The sequence below is a fragment of the Hibiscus syriacus genome, unplaced genomic scaffold (assembly GCF_006381635.1).
Source record: "Hibiscus syriacus cultivar Baekdansim isolate YM2019G1 unplaced genomic scaffold, ASM638163v2 tig00110020_pilon, whole genome shotgun sequence".
Taxonomy (NCBI): domain Eukaryota; kingdom Viridiplantae; phylum Streptophyta; class Magnoliopsida; order Malvales; family Malvaceae; genus Hibiscus; species Hibiscus syriacus.
In genome coordinates, this window is record NW_024062568.1 from 2766968 (window position 1) to 2783878 (window position 16911).

The 16911-nt window shown below is 31.7% G+C and overlaps 1 pseudogene; it reads left to right on the top strand.

The window, feature by feature from the left end:
- The first annotated feature begins 1842 nt into the window (after nt 1–1842).
- LOC120213420 lies at nt 1843–6757 on the top strand (annotated as a pseudogene).
- The last annotated feature ends 10154 nt before the right edge of the window (nt 6758–16911 follow it).

Consider the following 16911-nt stretch of genomic DNA (forward strand, 5'->3'; position numbering starts at 1 on the left):
AAGAGTGACAGCAGCATGGCCACAAAAACACAGGACGTTTCTTTGTTCGAAAGTGAGATTCATCGCTAGAAAAAGAAAGGTGGATGAACCCTGAGGCTTTGGGTGGAGGGTTTCAAGATGAAAATGGTTTCCTGATGTAGAAATTTGGGGTTTGTCTCTTCTTTAGCATAACACCATAATTTTGCAGAGGCCGCCATTGCTTTCAACAGAACCTAGTGGGGGATGGGAGGAAAAGAGTTTCTCAACCCCACCATCTCTTCCAAAAGGTTCTTTCTAGCAATTGTACTGTTTCTGTCACGTAGTTTTTTCTCGGCATTTTAGGTACCGGTGTTGGCCGGATAGCCGGCAATGGTGCCCCTCTTCCGGTCCACTTTGATAAAGTCTCTACACACGTTCTATATTCGATATTCTTTCCAAATTCGAATAATGGTTCCTTTATTTAGTTATAGTCTGTGACCTGCATTGCTAAAGACTCTTAAAAAGGTAGAGTTTATCATAATTATGTCCCATATCAACTTAGCAAAACCCTTCTTGTTGCTTGTTTTGGACACATTTTTTCTTTACCCACGTAGGGGGGAAAGGATAGTAGGGTAAATGGTTTCAATAATAGAGATATGAGGAGAGACTTGGACAAGGTATAACCATCATATTCAATTCATTGGTCGACTAATCTGGATTTGATATATTGCAAAGGATCGTTGTAGGATGACCTTTTCGACTCAATTTTTTCCATTCCTAACATTATGATTCAAATCTCGGCATTGTTAAAGAAATTTGAGTCATGAAATTGTTCTATACCGGTTCATTTGCAGGTGCTGCGCAGATTAAGATGTGAAATTGTTTGATGAGATAAAACCACATTTCTATATGTACTTTATCTATATTTGTTTAGTCCATGGACATTTAATTAAAATTAGCCTTAAATAGAAATCTTAAAAGGAAAAATTATAATGTAATTATTAAATCTCAAGAACTGAAAAGGATGGTTTTTTTTTTATCCAGATTAAAGTGAATCGAGTTTGAATAAATATTCTTAATTTATGTTGATATTTATTTAGTAATAATTAAATGGGATTTTAAAAATTAACTTAGATAGGGTTTTAAACATTGAATTTCGACAAAATTCGGGAAGTATCATCCGCAGTTAAACCTCTCACGGTCGTTATTATATTCGAATCAGAATTCGGGAATATAACATTAATTATTAGATATTGGATGAATTGTCCAATGAAGTATATTTAATAAATTTCTCTTGAAAGAGAGAAGATTCATCGAAAAATTAAAATCAGTGGTTGAAATGTAATTATCTAATGCTTTTTCCTTGATAAATAACAAAATGAAATGAGTAGTTAAAATACTCATTTTTTTCATTTGAATATTATATATATAATTATTATTATTATAATTATAATTATAATTATTATTATTTTATTATTAATAAATATTATTACATATTACAAGCCCAAATATATTACGAGCCCAACTCATATACATCAGGCCCAACATCGACCCAGACATGGTGGCTCAACTAAACCCTAAAACCAGATTAGGGTTTCCATCTCAGTACCCTAGCCGCCTCAGCATCACAGCCGTTGGATCTGAGAGATCCAACGGCCCACACGCATCCAGAACAAACCCTAGGGTGATGATACCCTAGGGACCACGCGGTGCCGTTTCTACTTACAACCGCTCCACGTCGCTCCGTCGCTGCCACGATGTCCCGTCAAAGTTTCTAGAAGAGCCCTTCCAACCGCACACGTAGCTCAACAGTGAGTCACCACTGGAAGTCTGGTGACTCACCAAGCGGCCACCTTATTAACCGGTCCGAGAACCACACCGTCGATGGCTATAAAAGCCATCGACCACCTGCAAACAGAAGGACGCGCGGCAGAGGAGAACACACAGAGAGAAAAAAAAGTAACCCAGCAACCACGAATAGCAAGGAAAAGACGGAGAAATACTTACCGAGGAAGCCACGCCTTCACCGGAGTTCATACCAGTCTCGACACGTCATCAAAAACCTTCGAAAACCGAAGGTATTTTCCTAGATTTGCTCTGATCGGTAGCTATTTAAGAAAAAAGGACATCGGAATCGTCTTTAGGACGATCCGATCTACGTTTTGAGAAGTTTTGGTGTTTTCCGACCACCGGTGAAGGTGGCCGGCGGCGATATCGGCGACGGTGATCGACGTCGGATTCCCTCCAGTGAGGGAATCCTAGAGAGAGGCGAGAGAGTTTTCTTCTCTCTCAGATAGAGAGAGAAGAGAAAAAAAGAGAAATGAGAATACTGGCCCTTCGGGCCAGCCGTCTGGGGAATTTATACCCCTTCCCAAACGACGTCGTTTTGGGGAGGGGTATATTCGTAATTTCACGTTTGGCCAAATCCCGTCCGCAGTCCATTAGCTTTGTAACATTCCATTTTAGTCACTGAAATCAAATTCTAAACATTTTAATTTGATCTTCTAATTTTATTTACTTTATAATTTAGTCACTAATATGTTTATATAAATATTTTAGGTAAATGATGGATTTAGTCCTTTAATTTTAATAATTAATATTTTAATCCAGAAAGTATGTTTTAATTTGTTTTAATTTAATATTCGAATTTAATATAATTATAATTTAGTCACTAAATTAAATAAATGAAAAATAGTATGTCTAATCCCTGTAATTTCAAATAATTAATTACAAATTGGGTATTTAATTTTATTAGATTATAATTTAGTTCCTAAACTTAATATTTTCATTTATTTTACAAGCTTTATTACTTTTTACATTTTAATACTATGTTTTAATTTCATTTATTTTAAACATTGTTTAATCATATATTACTTTTATATATTTATATATATCATTACTATTACTATTACTATTATTATTTATTATTTATTATTTTATATATATAAATAATATTTATTTAGTATTATAAATATATATATATATAAATAATATTTTATTTTTATGGAATTACTATTTATAAATTTAATATATTAAATCATTTTAATCATATTTTAATATATATTTATTGATATTAAGAAAGGACAGTCTTAAAGCAACTGGATGTCCATTTTCTGATATTTTTAAATAAATATATATCCTATTTTTATAAATTATATATTAATCTATTTTTTAAAAAAATGTTTTATTAATATTTATTTATTTATTTTAATATCGAAGAAAAGAGCTGTCTTAAGGCACCTAGAAGTCTTTTTATGATATTTCTTAATAAAAAAATATATTATTTATATATAAATTAATAGATTTTTTTAAAGATACTAATAAATTTGAAATAACAAGATTATAAATTAAACATGTTTTTAAATTTTTAAATTTCCAATAATAGAGACAAATTATAATTAATGAGTACCAATTTTGGGCGTTATAGGGTGTTAATCCTTCCATAAACGTAACTGACCACAAATCCTTTTTATTAAAAATTTTTGGTTATATGCAGATCAGTTTATCTTTTAAATTATGTTTTCTTAAAAACTATTTTAAAAGATTGTTTTTAGGTATTTGACCTACCTAACCCAAAAAGGTCAATGGCGACTCCCAAATTTTTTTTAAAATCAAAATCATTTATTTATTCGTTTTGTTTTTCCCGCCGAAGTAAAAATTCGTGCCCGAACGAAAACCGGTTACGACAAGTAGAATAATTATAGATTTGTGGGGTTGGGAAAACACAATTTAGTGGTTAAAATAAGTGTGGAGGAGAGTATATTAAAAGGGAAGACAAAGGCTTTAAGGCAAGGCCAGAAGAAAAGGAAGGCCTGGAGTTCCACAGTATATTCTCCATCCACCATCCACTGTCGGTTCATGTGTTCTTTTCTTAGGCCATCACCCACTACTCTTTCATTGTCTTTCCTTCTTTTAAAACAAAAGTCATCATCAAATGTTATTTCTGTACTATTTAAGTTTAGGGTTAACAATCAATGTTTTTTTTTTTGATGGAGTAATAAAAAAAATTACTACTCGTTTAAGATTTTAAATTCGATTCTTATAAATAAGAACAGGAAAAAAAGATAATACGTTGAGAGGTATTGCTCTTTGAGATGGGGTTTGGCCAATTTTGAACTTAGTCAAGATTCTTGTGACTATCAGACGTTAAGATTTTAGATAAAATGGATCGATTTGTTTATTTGTCAGATTTATTTATGCCATATGTCTACATTTAGTATTATAAATTTAGTATTTCAATTTTAGGAGGCGTTAGATATTTGAGCAAAGTTAATGTTTAAATTCTGAAATTGTAAACAGAGTAAATTAGATCGAGATAGTTGTCTTTAATAAACCTCTATTTTAGGAGGTGTTAGATTTTTTAACAAAGTTAAAAGTTTGAATTCTTGCATTATAAATGAAGTAAATTAGATCAAGATGGTTGTCCTTATAATTTTCTATAATATTTTATATGAATTAATCGACTAATAAATTTAATATAAGTGATTCTACAATAAAATAAAAAATAAAAGTAATTTTATTATTTTATTTGTTCTTCTAGCAGCCATTGGAGCACACATGCAGACAGAAGTTGTTTCCTGTAATAATATTTATGGTGATGAATGATGCTTGAAACCTGGTTTTGAAATTTGGGCTGGCTCTCATATTTCAACCTTTTGCCCTACAGATCCCACAAATACATATATGTTCCCATCTTTATTATTATTATTATTATTAATCAAGTAATATATGTTCTAAAGATTTTTAGTTATTTGACAATAAAAGTTTGAACACCTTTGTAATTTCTAGTGTTCGAACATAAATTTTTTTAGAATAACAATTATCTCTTCAACCACTGGAGTTGAATGAATATTAAATATAATATGTGTTTGATATAAATATATTCATTCCTATATTTAAAAAGGTATAAACATTTAATAAAAAAATATGAACATGAATAAATATTTAATTAATTCAAATTTGAATGTAATTCTTTTTGGGTATAACTATCGATTTTCGATTTATTAATCAATTAATCTGCATTGGGTACTGAGAGACGAGGACAATCCTTCTAATCTAATTTGTTCGATTCACAAACGACAAGATTCAAACATATCACATTACTTAAGAGGTTCAGTATCTCATATCACTAGACCTACTAATTATTAGTAAATTCAAATGCAATTATTAGATACAAAGAATATTTGATGATGCTCTCAGCTCACCGAAGTTATAGTACTATGATCACTCATAAATGACTTGTATGCGGTAGGTCTTAAGTTGAACTTAGGTATAAAGTATGAATAATTAATTAATTTTGGTCAGGTTAGGACAGTTTTTTATTCTATTCGTATTGATCTGACTAAGATTAAGGAGATCTTTATCCGACTTCAAATTTAATTTTACATTTAGATAAAAATGTGTACTTCTTGATTCGATATAAATATATATATATAATTATGGTTTATTAGGTAAAATAAATATTTAATTAAAAATTAGTATAAAGTATTATATAATTACCTTTAAATATATAAGAGATAATTATAATATTATCTCAGATAATATTATAATTTTTTCACCCTAAACTCGTATTCGACCGAACCATATCCTTCAAAAATAATAAAACTTCTTCAAATGTTTAACATCTCTAATACAAAGTGCTTTTTTTAATCATTATGTTAAATTAAATAAATAAAACTTCGACAGAAAATAATATTTAAATTCAAATATGCATCAAACTGAATATTTTAATTGAGACAGCATTAGCATTATAAAGAGTGCAATCACCTTCCTATCTTCTTCAAAGCTCACCTCTCCTCTAACACAGAGATTATTACCTTAAAGAACATTGAAAATGGCAGTGAGTTCCAGTGAAGAAGATAAATACATTGACATGGAAATCACTTCATTTTCCAACTTCTTCAGCAATTCCAGAAATTCAAGGGAGTTTGAGTTCCAAATGTCATCACTTTCAATGGAGAGAGAGCCCACAACTTCCCCAGCTGATGAACTCTTCTACAAAGGCAAGCTTCTTCCCCTCCATCTCCCTCCACGCCTCCTCGAAATCCCGGGATCGGGTTTCGACGGCAACAAAAATGGCGTTTTTGAAGAATTCTACGGCACCCCATTGGCCACCACCACTGTCACGACACCAACTTCGACGAGCACTCCGTTTGAATCATGTAATATCTCGCCTCGTGAGTCATGTTCGGTTAGTAGAGAGCTGAATTCGGTCGAGTACTCATTGTTATTTGAGTATTCGACCGAGATGGATGGAAACCGATGTGTTGGCGAAGTTGAAAACCCGAAGAGGTCATGGACTAAAAAGCTTAAGCTGAGCTCGAGGCTCAAGGCCTCGAGATCTTATCTCAAAGATTTTTTCGGGAAATCTGGATGCTCGGACGAGTCATCCGCAGCTGCTAAAGATGGCAATAAAGCGTCGATTCCGATTCCAAAACCGAAGCAAAGTCGATTCCGACAAATAGATTCGGATAAAGGGAGGAAACTAGCCGATAATCGGTATAGGAGGTCGTTTTCGATGGCAATCAAACGATATTCTTCGACGAACAAGTCCTCAACTTCTTCATCATCATCTTCTTCGTCCTCGAATTTGAACGGTTTTCAGCACCTGCAGTTTCTTAAGCGGAGCAGCAGCATGAACGCCGAGACCGAGAGTCCGATTCAGGGTGCCATTGCACATTGCAAACGGTCTCAGATGAACTCAAAAAGAAGTGCTGGTGATGTTGGGTTTTACTCATTGACAGCTTCCAATATTGCGGTTTCCGAAGGTCAAGAGAGGCTGAAGCTTTGGAGGGGCTGAATATTATTCGAATTCGGATATATGCTTATACTTTTTAAGAAAAAATGAAGAGTCGGAATAACATTCATTAAACAACATTTTGGTAGGGCCCATAGCATGGCTGAATTAAATTTCTATCGAAGTTTTTATATGATCATTAGTGAATTTCAAGTAGTTTATTAACACGAATTCTCAATTTTCAAATATAACTATAATAATATCAATAAAACTTAGATTTATTTGATATTTATTGATCAACTCGAAATAATCTCAGTTTCTGTCAATTTGGTACTAGCTGAGCTCTGAACTTTCTCAATGCAACTTAGAGCTTCACGTAAAATATTTTCTGAAAATCGTTTTCTTCATTTTTCAGTGTTTGATTGGAGGAAAACAAGTTAGTCAATGAAAAATATTTTCTTAGTCAACAGAATTTTATTTACAATTTCTGGAAAATGACTTGATGTTTAATTTTTCGCAAGTAATTTTCTAAAATTTTCACTTCAAACCATAAATACAAAAAATAATATTATTTTATAAATTTATTATTAATATGATATTTTGGTATCATTTTAATAAAAATATTAATTATTAACATTTTTAAAATATATTTATTAATATAATATAATATAATATAATAATAATAATATTATTATTATTACAATAATATACTCAATTATATTATAATAATATATGATACTATTATATTCTTATTTTAATAATATATAATAAATTATTAATAAAAGTTATATTATTTATTAATTTCTTAAAAATAATATTATTGAATTATTAATAGTGAATACTTTTATTTATGTATTTAATATTAATATAATAGTCTAATAATATTATAAAAATTCCTTAAAATATATTTATTTATTAGTAATTTTAAAATATAATATAATATTTTTATTTTTTATAGATATTCAATATAATTTATCATATTTTTATTTTAATAGAATATACTATAGTTAATATTTTTATTTATAAAATTATAGAAATAATATTTAATAATAATAATATTGGCATAAATAGTATTAAATAAATTATTTTAATGTTTTTAAAATAATATTATTAAGTTTTTATAATAAGTAATATTATTTATTATATTTTATATTTGTAATAAATAATTTCTAAAAAAATTATCAACTAGTGAAAAATGGTTTACACAACATCTTTCAAACACCATAAAATATTTTCTACATTTTCAATAAAATATTTTCCAGAAGATGTAATTCATTTTACGAAAAATGTTTTATGAAAAATATTTTCAGTGAAATAAATAGACCCTTATTGACGCATCATTAAACAATAATTTTGTATTTGTACCCGGAGTATTGTAAACATGTGTTAATACATTTTTGTTTAAAAAAATTTAGTCTTTTCCACTTAATAGTAATCTCTATCCATTTATGTACTTAATTAATACGTAATCGTTCACTTTTTTTTCTAACCAAAGTTTTATCTTAATATTTTGATATTGTCTTTTTTTTTCTTTTGATTTATGTTTAACCGAAAATGACGTTAATCTTAATATTAATTGTCGATCGTCGATAATTATTATTTTTCTTCTTTCTTTTTTATACTATGTTATGTATTTGTTTCTTGAACTTTTCAATTTTAAAAAAGAACATTTGTTATTGTGATACATTTTTCTATGCTCTCGTGTTCCTTGTGGTTTTTCGTATGTGTTTCGTATACCTCTACGGTCTTGTTTCGAATACCTCTACGGTCGTGTTAATGCTCGCACAAGGACTCTCATGACATTTGTTTTCTGATTGGTTTATTAGTGGCCACGTATTATCAGGTTCCCTCTTTGATAAAAAGTTGTTAGCTGATATAATTAGAATTGTGTAGCGAAGCAACTTACTAAATTGTTTGGTTTGCTCACACTCTTTTTTCATTTCGTAAATGTCTTGTTCGACAAAGATGAGTTTTATGAAGATTATTTGATTCTTTTGATGTTGGACGTTATTCTCAATAGAAAGTTTCATATTTCTTTGTATTTTTGGGTTTAATACTTTTAATTTATGTACGAGTTTTTTTGTGACCATTGTCCCAGTTTTTTTTTTCATATGTGAATGCATTATAATTTTGATTATTTTCATTGTTTTTATTAATTAAATCCAGCTGCCATTGTTAAAAAAATATTAGTCTTTTTTTAATCACATTTAGGGATGATAAAATAAATTTATATTTGATAAGTTATGATTCGATTTGATAAGATAAGATTTTTTAATATAAAATTTAGGGTTTTGAATTAATTTTTCAAACTTAATCGAATCAGATTTAACTTTATATAAAATTCAACTGGTCTCATTATAATTATAAAAATACCTTTTTATGTATTGTGTAAGGTACTAAATTTATTAAATTAAATTAAAAATTAATTTAATTTTATATTATATTATATTATTAAATAAATTAATATTTTATCCAATTATATTTTTATTAGAATTCAAACAGTTGAAAATGATAAATAAATATATTATCAGTTTTCTCTCTCGATAGCAAGTCTATTGATTTTGGGTTTTAGGGTTTCTTTCCCTGGTTTTGGTCGTTCGAGTCTGCTGAATTTGCTGAGATGGGCTCTGTTTGACTGCTCTTCGGCCATGGATTGGAGTAGTTTGTTTTCTGGTGTTGAGGAGCAATCGTTGGACTTCTTCCCTCCGGAGTGCTGTGAGGGTGCTACGACGGTGGTTCCTCCAATTGATTTTTTGAGGAGGGGATTTCGGAGTGGCGATTCTCTCTGGTGGGGCAATTTATTGGGTTAGCTCCCAATTTTTTTTCCTTGTAGAAACTGGTGGAGATTATGTGGGGGAAATCGATGGTCAAGGTTAGTATGGCTGGTTCTAACCTTTATGTTTTCTCTTTTGTTAATGGGGCTAATCGCGACTGGGTGTTTGAGAACGGCCCCTGGCATATTCAGCACAAGCCGTTGGTGCTGAGAAAGTGGGAGCCTAATCTAAAGAGGCTTGATTTTAATCTGGAAAGGATGTCAGTTTGGGTTCAACTCTTCAATGTTCCTCTTGAGTTATTCTCCAAGAAAGGGCTGAGTTATATAGCTAGTGCCCTGGGGGTTCCATTGTACATGGACTCAATCACGGCTGCTAAGGAACGTCTGGAATTTGCTAAGGTTTGTGCTGAGGTTGAGGCTAGTTCTAGGTTGCCTCGTTCGGTTGCAATCAGGTTACGAGATGGGTCTATTTGTACTGTGAAGGTGATCATTCATTGGTTCCCTTTGTGCTGCTCTAAATGTAGAATATTTGGTCACTCGGATAAGATGTGCACTGCTGGTGGAGTTGAAGGAAGGAAGGAGTGGAGAGTTAAGGATAAGGTTCCTGAAAGTAGTGTGGGACTACCTTTGGTTGAAACTAGTCTGCAAGTTATTATAGAAAATGAGAATGTTAGGCAGAATCATGCTACTGACAATGATTTTACTGGGTTAGTTCTTGAGAGTAATGAGAAGGCAGGGGAGTTGTCTCTTAAGAAACAGTTAACTACTGCTATAGTTAATGATATGTCTAGGTCAGATCAAGTGGATAATGAGAAGACTGGGGAGCTTTCTATGGAGGTTCAATCAGTTGTTGGGCAAACAATTACTAATATGGTGTTAAGTAAGGATGATGGTTGTTTAGTACAAGGGAATTCTAAGGGGGATGATGCTTTGTCTTTTGATCCTGCATCTAATCGAAGAGGCAGGGGGAAAAAAGGTGAAAAGAATAAGGGGCCTGTTGGTGGCTCTTCTAACAAATTTGAAGTTCTAGGTTCTCTATTGGAAGAGGTTGAGGGAGTGGGTCGGAGGCCTAGATTAGCTTCTCAGGGTGTTGCTAACATCCTCCAGGAAATGAAAGTAAAGAAGAATGATAATCTTGATAAGACAAAGAAGCTTGGTGAAGTGGGAAGCACAAACTTTATCTCTGTTTCATGACTGTAGTCTTTTGGAATGTTAGGGGATTTAATCATCCCAAAAAACAGAAAAATGTTATGAGTCGTATTGATAATATGCAAGATGAGGTTATATGTTTGCTTGAAACTCGGGTTAAAGAAAATAAGGCCATTGATGTTATTGCACAGTTTGTTGGAGAATGGAATTACTGTTGGAATTACAGCTGCCTGGAAAATGGTAGAATATGGGTTATGTGGAAGAAGTACTTGCAGTTTTCAATTCTGAAAGTGGAGGATCAGTCTATTTCCATTCAGGGCTGCTTGGGGGGTAAAAGTGTTATTATTTCTGCTGTGTATGACAGCAATAGTGGTGCTTCTAGAAAAAAACTCTGGAGTTAACTTTCTGATGTTAGTACACTGATTGGCAATAATGTTTGGATTGTTGGGGGTGACTTTAATGTCATTGTAGATTCTATGGAAAGTTCTAACAATGAGAATGGACATTTCACTCCATAAATAGAAGACTTTTGAAACTGTATGACAAGTCTGGGCTTAGTGGATCACCCCTACTTTGGGCCTGTGTTCACTTGGTCAAATAAACATGAAGAAGGTTTCATAGCTAGGAAACTTGATAGAGTTATGGTCAATGATCAATGGTGTGAGGCGTTTCCAAACTCTCATGTGGAGTTTCAGGCCCCTGGAGTTTCTTATCACTGCATGGCAGTAGCTTGGCACACTCATGAGAGTCTTACTTCAAGACCAAAGCCCTTTAAATTTTTTAATTTCTGGGCTTTGCACCCTGAATTTAAGGAGGTGGTAGGGTTATCTTGGACTGAGGCTGCACGGGGGGATCCTATGCAAGCCTTGTTTTGTAAATTAAAGAGACTGAAGCCTATATTGAAAGCCCTTAATGAAAGATGCTACTCTGACATCTCTAAGAAAGTTACTGATAAAAGGGAACAATTAGAGAAGCAGCAGATTGTGACTCTTACTGGAGGGAATTCAGGTGATATGGAAAATTAAAGGAAACTAGGCCAAGAGCTGATTGAATTAGAAAAGGCTGAAAGATTATTCTATCAGGAGAAGGGTAAGGTTGACTGGCTACTTGAAGGGGATCAGTGCACTAAGTTCTTCCATTCTCAGGTAGCAGTCAAAAGGAAGAAAAACACTATTAGAGTCCTTGTTGATGAGGATGGGAATAAATTGGAAACTTTTGATTCCATGGCTACAGAATTGGTGAACTATTTTACAAAGCAGATTGGTTCTATTGATGACAATGTGCTGGGGTGTTCTGATGAATTTTTTAAGGATCTGTTGGGGTACTCCTTTCCTACAGGTGCTAGTGAAGACTTGACTAAATCTGTTACTAATGATGAAATAAAAATGGCTATTTGGAATCAAGGTAAGGATAAAGCCCCTGGCCCTGATGGTTATACTGCTGGCTTCTTTCAATCTGCCTGGGACATAGTTGGAGCTGATTTTATAGCTGCTGTAAGGTATTTTTTTGAAACCTCTAGAATGTTGCCTGCTTTTAACTCTACTGTTGTTGCATTAGCTCCCAAGAAACCTAACTCTTGTAAAGCGATGGACTTTAGACCCATATCTTGTTGCACTGTTTTTTACAAGACTGTTACTAAGATATTGGTGAGTAGACTGGTCAAGTACCTACCTGAGATGATTACTCTCAACCAGTCAGCCTTTGTGAGGGGAAGAAATATTGAAAGTAATACTCTCTTAGCTCAAGAGCTTGTTAAAGGGTATGGCAGGAGCTCTATTTCCCCCAGATGTGCTATAAAAGCTGATTTACAGAAAGCTTTTGACTCTTTGAGCCGGAAGTTTTTGTTTGTTGTTATGAAGGGGTTGGGGCTACCTGACCAGTTTAGGAACTGGATTGTGGCATGTGTTATGGACTCCAAATTCTCTATTGTTTTGAATGGCATCCTTGTGGGTTTCTTCAGAGGTAAAAGAGGAGTTAGGCAAGGGGGCCCTCTATCCCCTTACTTGTTTGTAATGGCTATGAACATCCTATCTAAATTGTTGAACATTGCTGCCTTAGAAAAATATTCCAGTTTCATCCTAAGTGCAAAAGAGTACATTTAACTCACTTATGTTTTGCAGACGATCTGCTTATTTTTTTCAAAGGTAGTTTGGACTCTATAATAGGAGTTAAATGTGTATTGGATAGATTCTATGAGATGTCTGGGCTTAGGCTTAATGCCTCTAAGACTGAAGTTTTCATTGCTGGTGTGAATGGTAATCAAAGGAGTTTGATTCAAGAGATCACTGGATTTACTATAGGTTGGATTTACTATAGGTTGCCTTCCAGTTAGATACCTGGGGGTTCCCCTTATCCCAAGGAAGTTGACTGAGAAAGATTGTTCTAGTTTAGTGGAGAAAGTTAAAGCAAAGTTGGAGCTTTGGTCTAACAGATGGCTGAGTTATGCAGGTAGACTGCAGTTGGTGAAGGTTATTTTGTTCAGCATTGCCAACTTCTGGTGCAGGCAACTTATTTTGCCTGCTGCTGTTATTAGGAGAGTAAACTAGCTTTGTACCAGGTTCTTTTGGAAAGGAGGGGATGTCCCAGCTAAGGGAGCTCGTGTGAGCTGGGAGTTTATATGTACTCCTAAGTCTGAGGGGGGGCTTGGTCTTAAGCATTTACAATGCTGGAACAAAGCATGTATTATGCTTTTGGTAAAGGAATTGCTTATTGCTAAGGGATCTTTATGGGTTGCTTAGGTGAGATCTTATGTTCTTAAAGGGATGGACTTCTGGTCTATTGAGAGCAAGCCTTCTTTCAGCTGGAGTTTGCGAAAGATCCTGAAAACCAGAGATGACTTGCAGCCTTTGTTCTCAGGTACTATGAATTGGGGCAAGGTAAATGCTCGCTGGATATGGCAGGAAATTAGGGAGAGAAGTGCGAAGGTTGATTGACATAAGGTTATCTGGTTTCCAATGCACATACCAAAACACTCGCTAATTGCTTGGTTGGCTATTTTAGATAGGATGCCAACTGCTGATAGACTTGCTCGTTTGAGAATTGAGGTGAATGAAAAGTGCAAATTGTGTGAAGCTGTGCCTGAGACTCGTAGTCATATTTTCTTTGAATGCTCGTTCTCGAAGGCTATTTGGGAGGGAATTGCACGACTGTGCAACGTTAACAGAGTTGTGGGGACTTGGGAGGAGGAGTTGAGCTGGATAATTTCTTGATTTAAAGGAAAATCTTTCCCTGTGTTTATCCTTAGAGTTGCTTGGTATGATTACATTTACTGTGTTTGGGAGGAGATGAATCATAGACAATTTAGGGGAATTGCTAGAGATATTGAAGATGTGATAAATCGTATTAAAGAGATAGTTAGAGTTAAAGCTGTTAGAATAGTGATTAAGAGCAATGTGATTAATTGTAATCTTTGCCTTGCTTGGGGGATTGCTACCTCCTAGAGGGTTGGTTTTGGTCTGTTTTCTGAGTTCTGTATTTGTTGTAGCAGTGTGTTTTTGTATACTGCTTCTTGGATAATAATATGAGCAATCTATCCACACAAAAAATATTATCTTTAATAAAACATGGGTCCTGGATTTCTGGGTACATCCAGAATCCCAAAACTTTGTTTATTGAACCCATTAATTTCATTTAGTTTCATTTTAGAATATCAGATCGAATTTTTCATTGTTTCGATTTGAAATTTAAAAATCTTCACCTAACATTGATTTTACTATAATTTAATTTAACTTAATCTCAATCTGATATGATAAAAGTATAACTTTACTTTTTTTTAATTAACACTGGTATCCGATCTATTGACCGACTAATCCAAATCAGGTATTGCAGTGGCGAAGGCGACCCTCCCACTAACCCAGTTTGCTCCATTCGCAAACGTCAGGATTCAAACTCTTGACCTTGCTTAAGTGACCTAGTGTCTCATCCCACTAGATCAATTGGTTGTTGATAAGTATAACTTGACTTTCATCCCACTCGACTCTAAAAGATTTAATTAATTTTTCTTAAATATATATATAAATAATTATAAATTTTAAAAATAGTAAATCTATTACGACCGGGTGAAATGGAATTTACCTAAAAAATGACCGCTTCAACCCTTGATTAGAAAAATGATTCGATTGGAATAGATCAAATCGAAATCCATTAAGATGTCATCCTTATCAACAAGTAAAAAGTAATAATAATTTTCTTTAATCTTAACGGATTTTGATAATTTACTTCGATCTTAATGGGTTTGATTGGAAAATGTGAATCAATAAAAAATGTTTTTTTTATAATTTATACTTTTATATTGTCTTGAAAGGCTGAAAGCTTATAATATAATAATGGAGAAAAAATGAATAAATTAGGTAAAAGCTAAGCCAAATTATTAATTCACTTCCAACCAATCATCAGATAATAAAACCTAAACTGTTTTGCCTCTTTAGAACGGTTAAGAGACACCTGTAGGAATGCGGCTCGAATTTGATTCGATATTATTATTATTATTTTAATATTTCAAATGTTAAGTTATAAATATTTATTTTAGAAAAATACTACTTTGGACGAGCGTAGATAAGTACGGTTAACGATAAACATTATTAAATTAATTTATAAAACGTTAAATTATAAAATACTAAAAGTATAATTAGAAATTAGTTAAAAATTTAAATGTAATTTAATTAAAATACAATTTTATAAAATGTTAGTTTTTAGGGTCACCTAACTATTTTTACTTTAACCATCTATTTTTTAAATTTATCAATCGGGCCACCTAACTATTTAAATCTTGTCAATCAAACCACCTGTCATTAATTATTAACGGAGGAGATAACGTGGCAGTTAATAAAATTTTTATAATTACACATTTAATCTTGATTACTTGCACGTTCTATTAATTTGGTCCTCACTGTTAATTAATTCAAATATTTTAATTCTCAATCAGATGGTGACATGTGTCACTAATTGAATGAATATGAAATAAATTGAATCAATAACCATTGTTGGTAGGGTTTGAACCCAAGACATGAGGAGAGGAAGTAAACACCCCAACCACTAGGTTGCATCATTCAAATGACAAACCTATCACGCATAATATATATAGTTAATGGCAATAAAGAGAAATTGACCTAATAAGAACTCCAACATGGAATAATTGAATAATATGATATATATACACAAATATTATAACTGATTAATATGTGAATGCATTTTATTTATATTTTAAATCATTTTAATGAAAAAAAATAATTTTAATGTATTATAATTGAAATATAACGAAGAACTTCATTAACTTAGAATTTTCCTGATAGTTGAGGGCTTATCGTAGTAAACATTCTAACTTATGCATTGACTTGTTTATATCCCTGTTAGATTAAGAATTATATATTTTATATTTATTCATTATATATTTGAAGAAATTTTTTGGGAAACTTGATTTTATTGAATTAATCTATTTTAATATAGAGTTGTTAAATAAGATTAGTATTCGATCAATGTTATAATATTTTAAAATATAAGATATGATACAATTCATTTCAATAAAATTAGAATAATGAATATAAATTATTAATTTAAAATATATAAAATAATTCATTTCAATTGTGACGTATTAAATTCACTTTTATTTTAATTTTTTCATTAAATGTGATTTAAAATATAAATAAAACATATTCATTTATTAATCTATTATAATATTATATATATATATATATATTATATTTTCATATTATTCAATTATTTCATGTTTGAGTCCTTATAAAGTCATTTATTATCATTAACTATATAATAAATTATATAGATTACACTCTGTATAGTAGATAATTTTAGTGGTTCAACTTTGTGGTTAGGGATCCATTCATTCAATTGAAGACACGTGACACCATCGGATTAAGGATTAAATTTATTAAATTAAATAAAAGAATGGACCAAATTAATAGAATGTGTAACTAATGAGGACTAAATGTATAATTATATAAATTTTATTAACTGTTACGTCATCTCCTCCGTTAATATTTAATTGCAGGTGACTTGATTGGCAATATATAAATAGTTAGGTGACCCGATCGACAAAATTTAAAAATCGGTGGTTAAAGTAAAGAGGTAAATAGTTAGGCGGTCAATGATATATTTTATCATAAAAACTAATATTTCATAAATATTGTATTTTAATTAAATTATATTTAGATTTTTAACTAGTTTATAATTATATGTTTAATAATTTATAATTTAACATTTTATAAATTAATTTAATAATATTCATCATTAACTGTGTTCATCATTATTCGTCAAATGTGACAACATCATCTTTATTTTT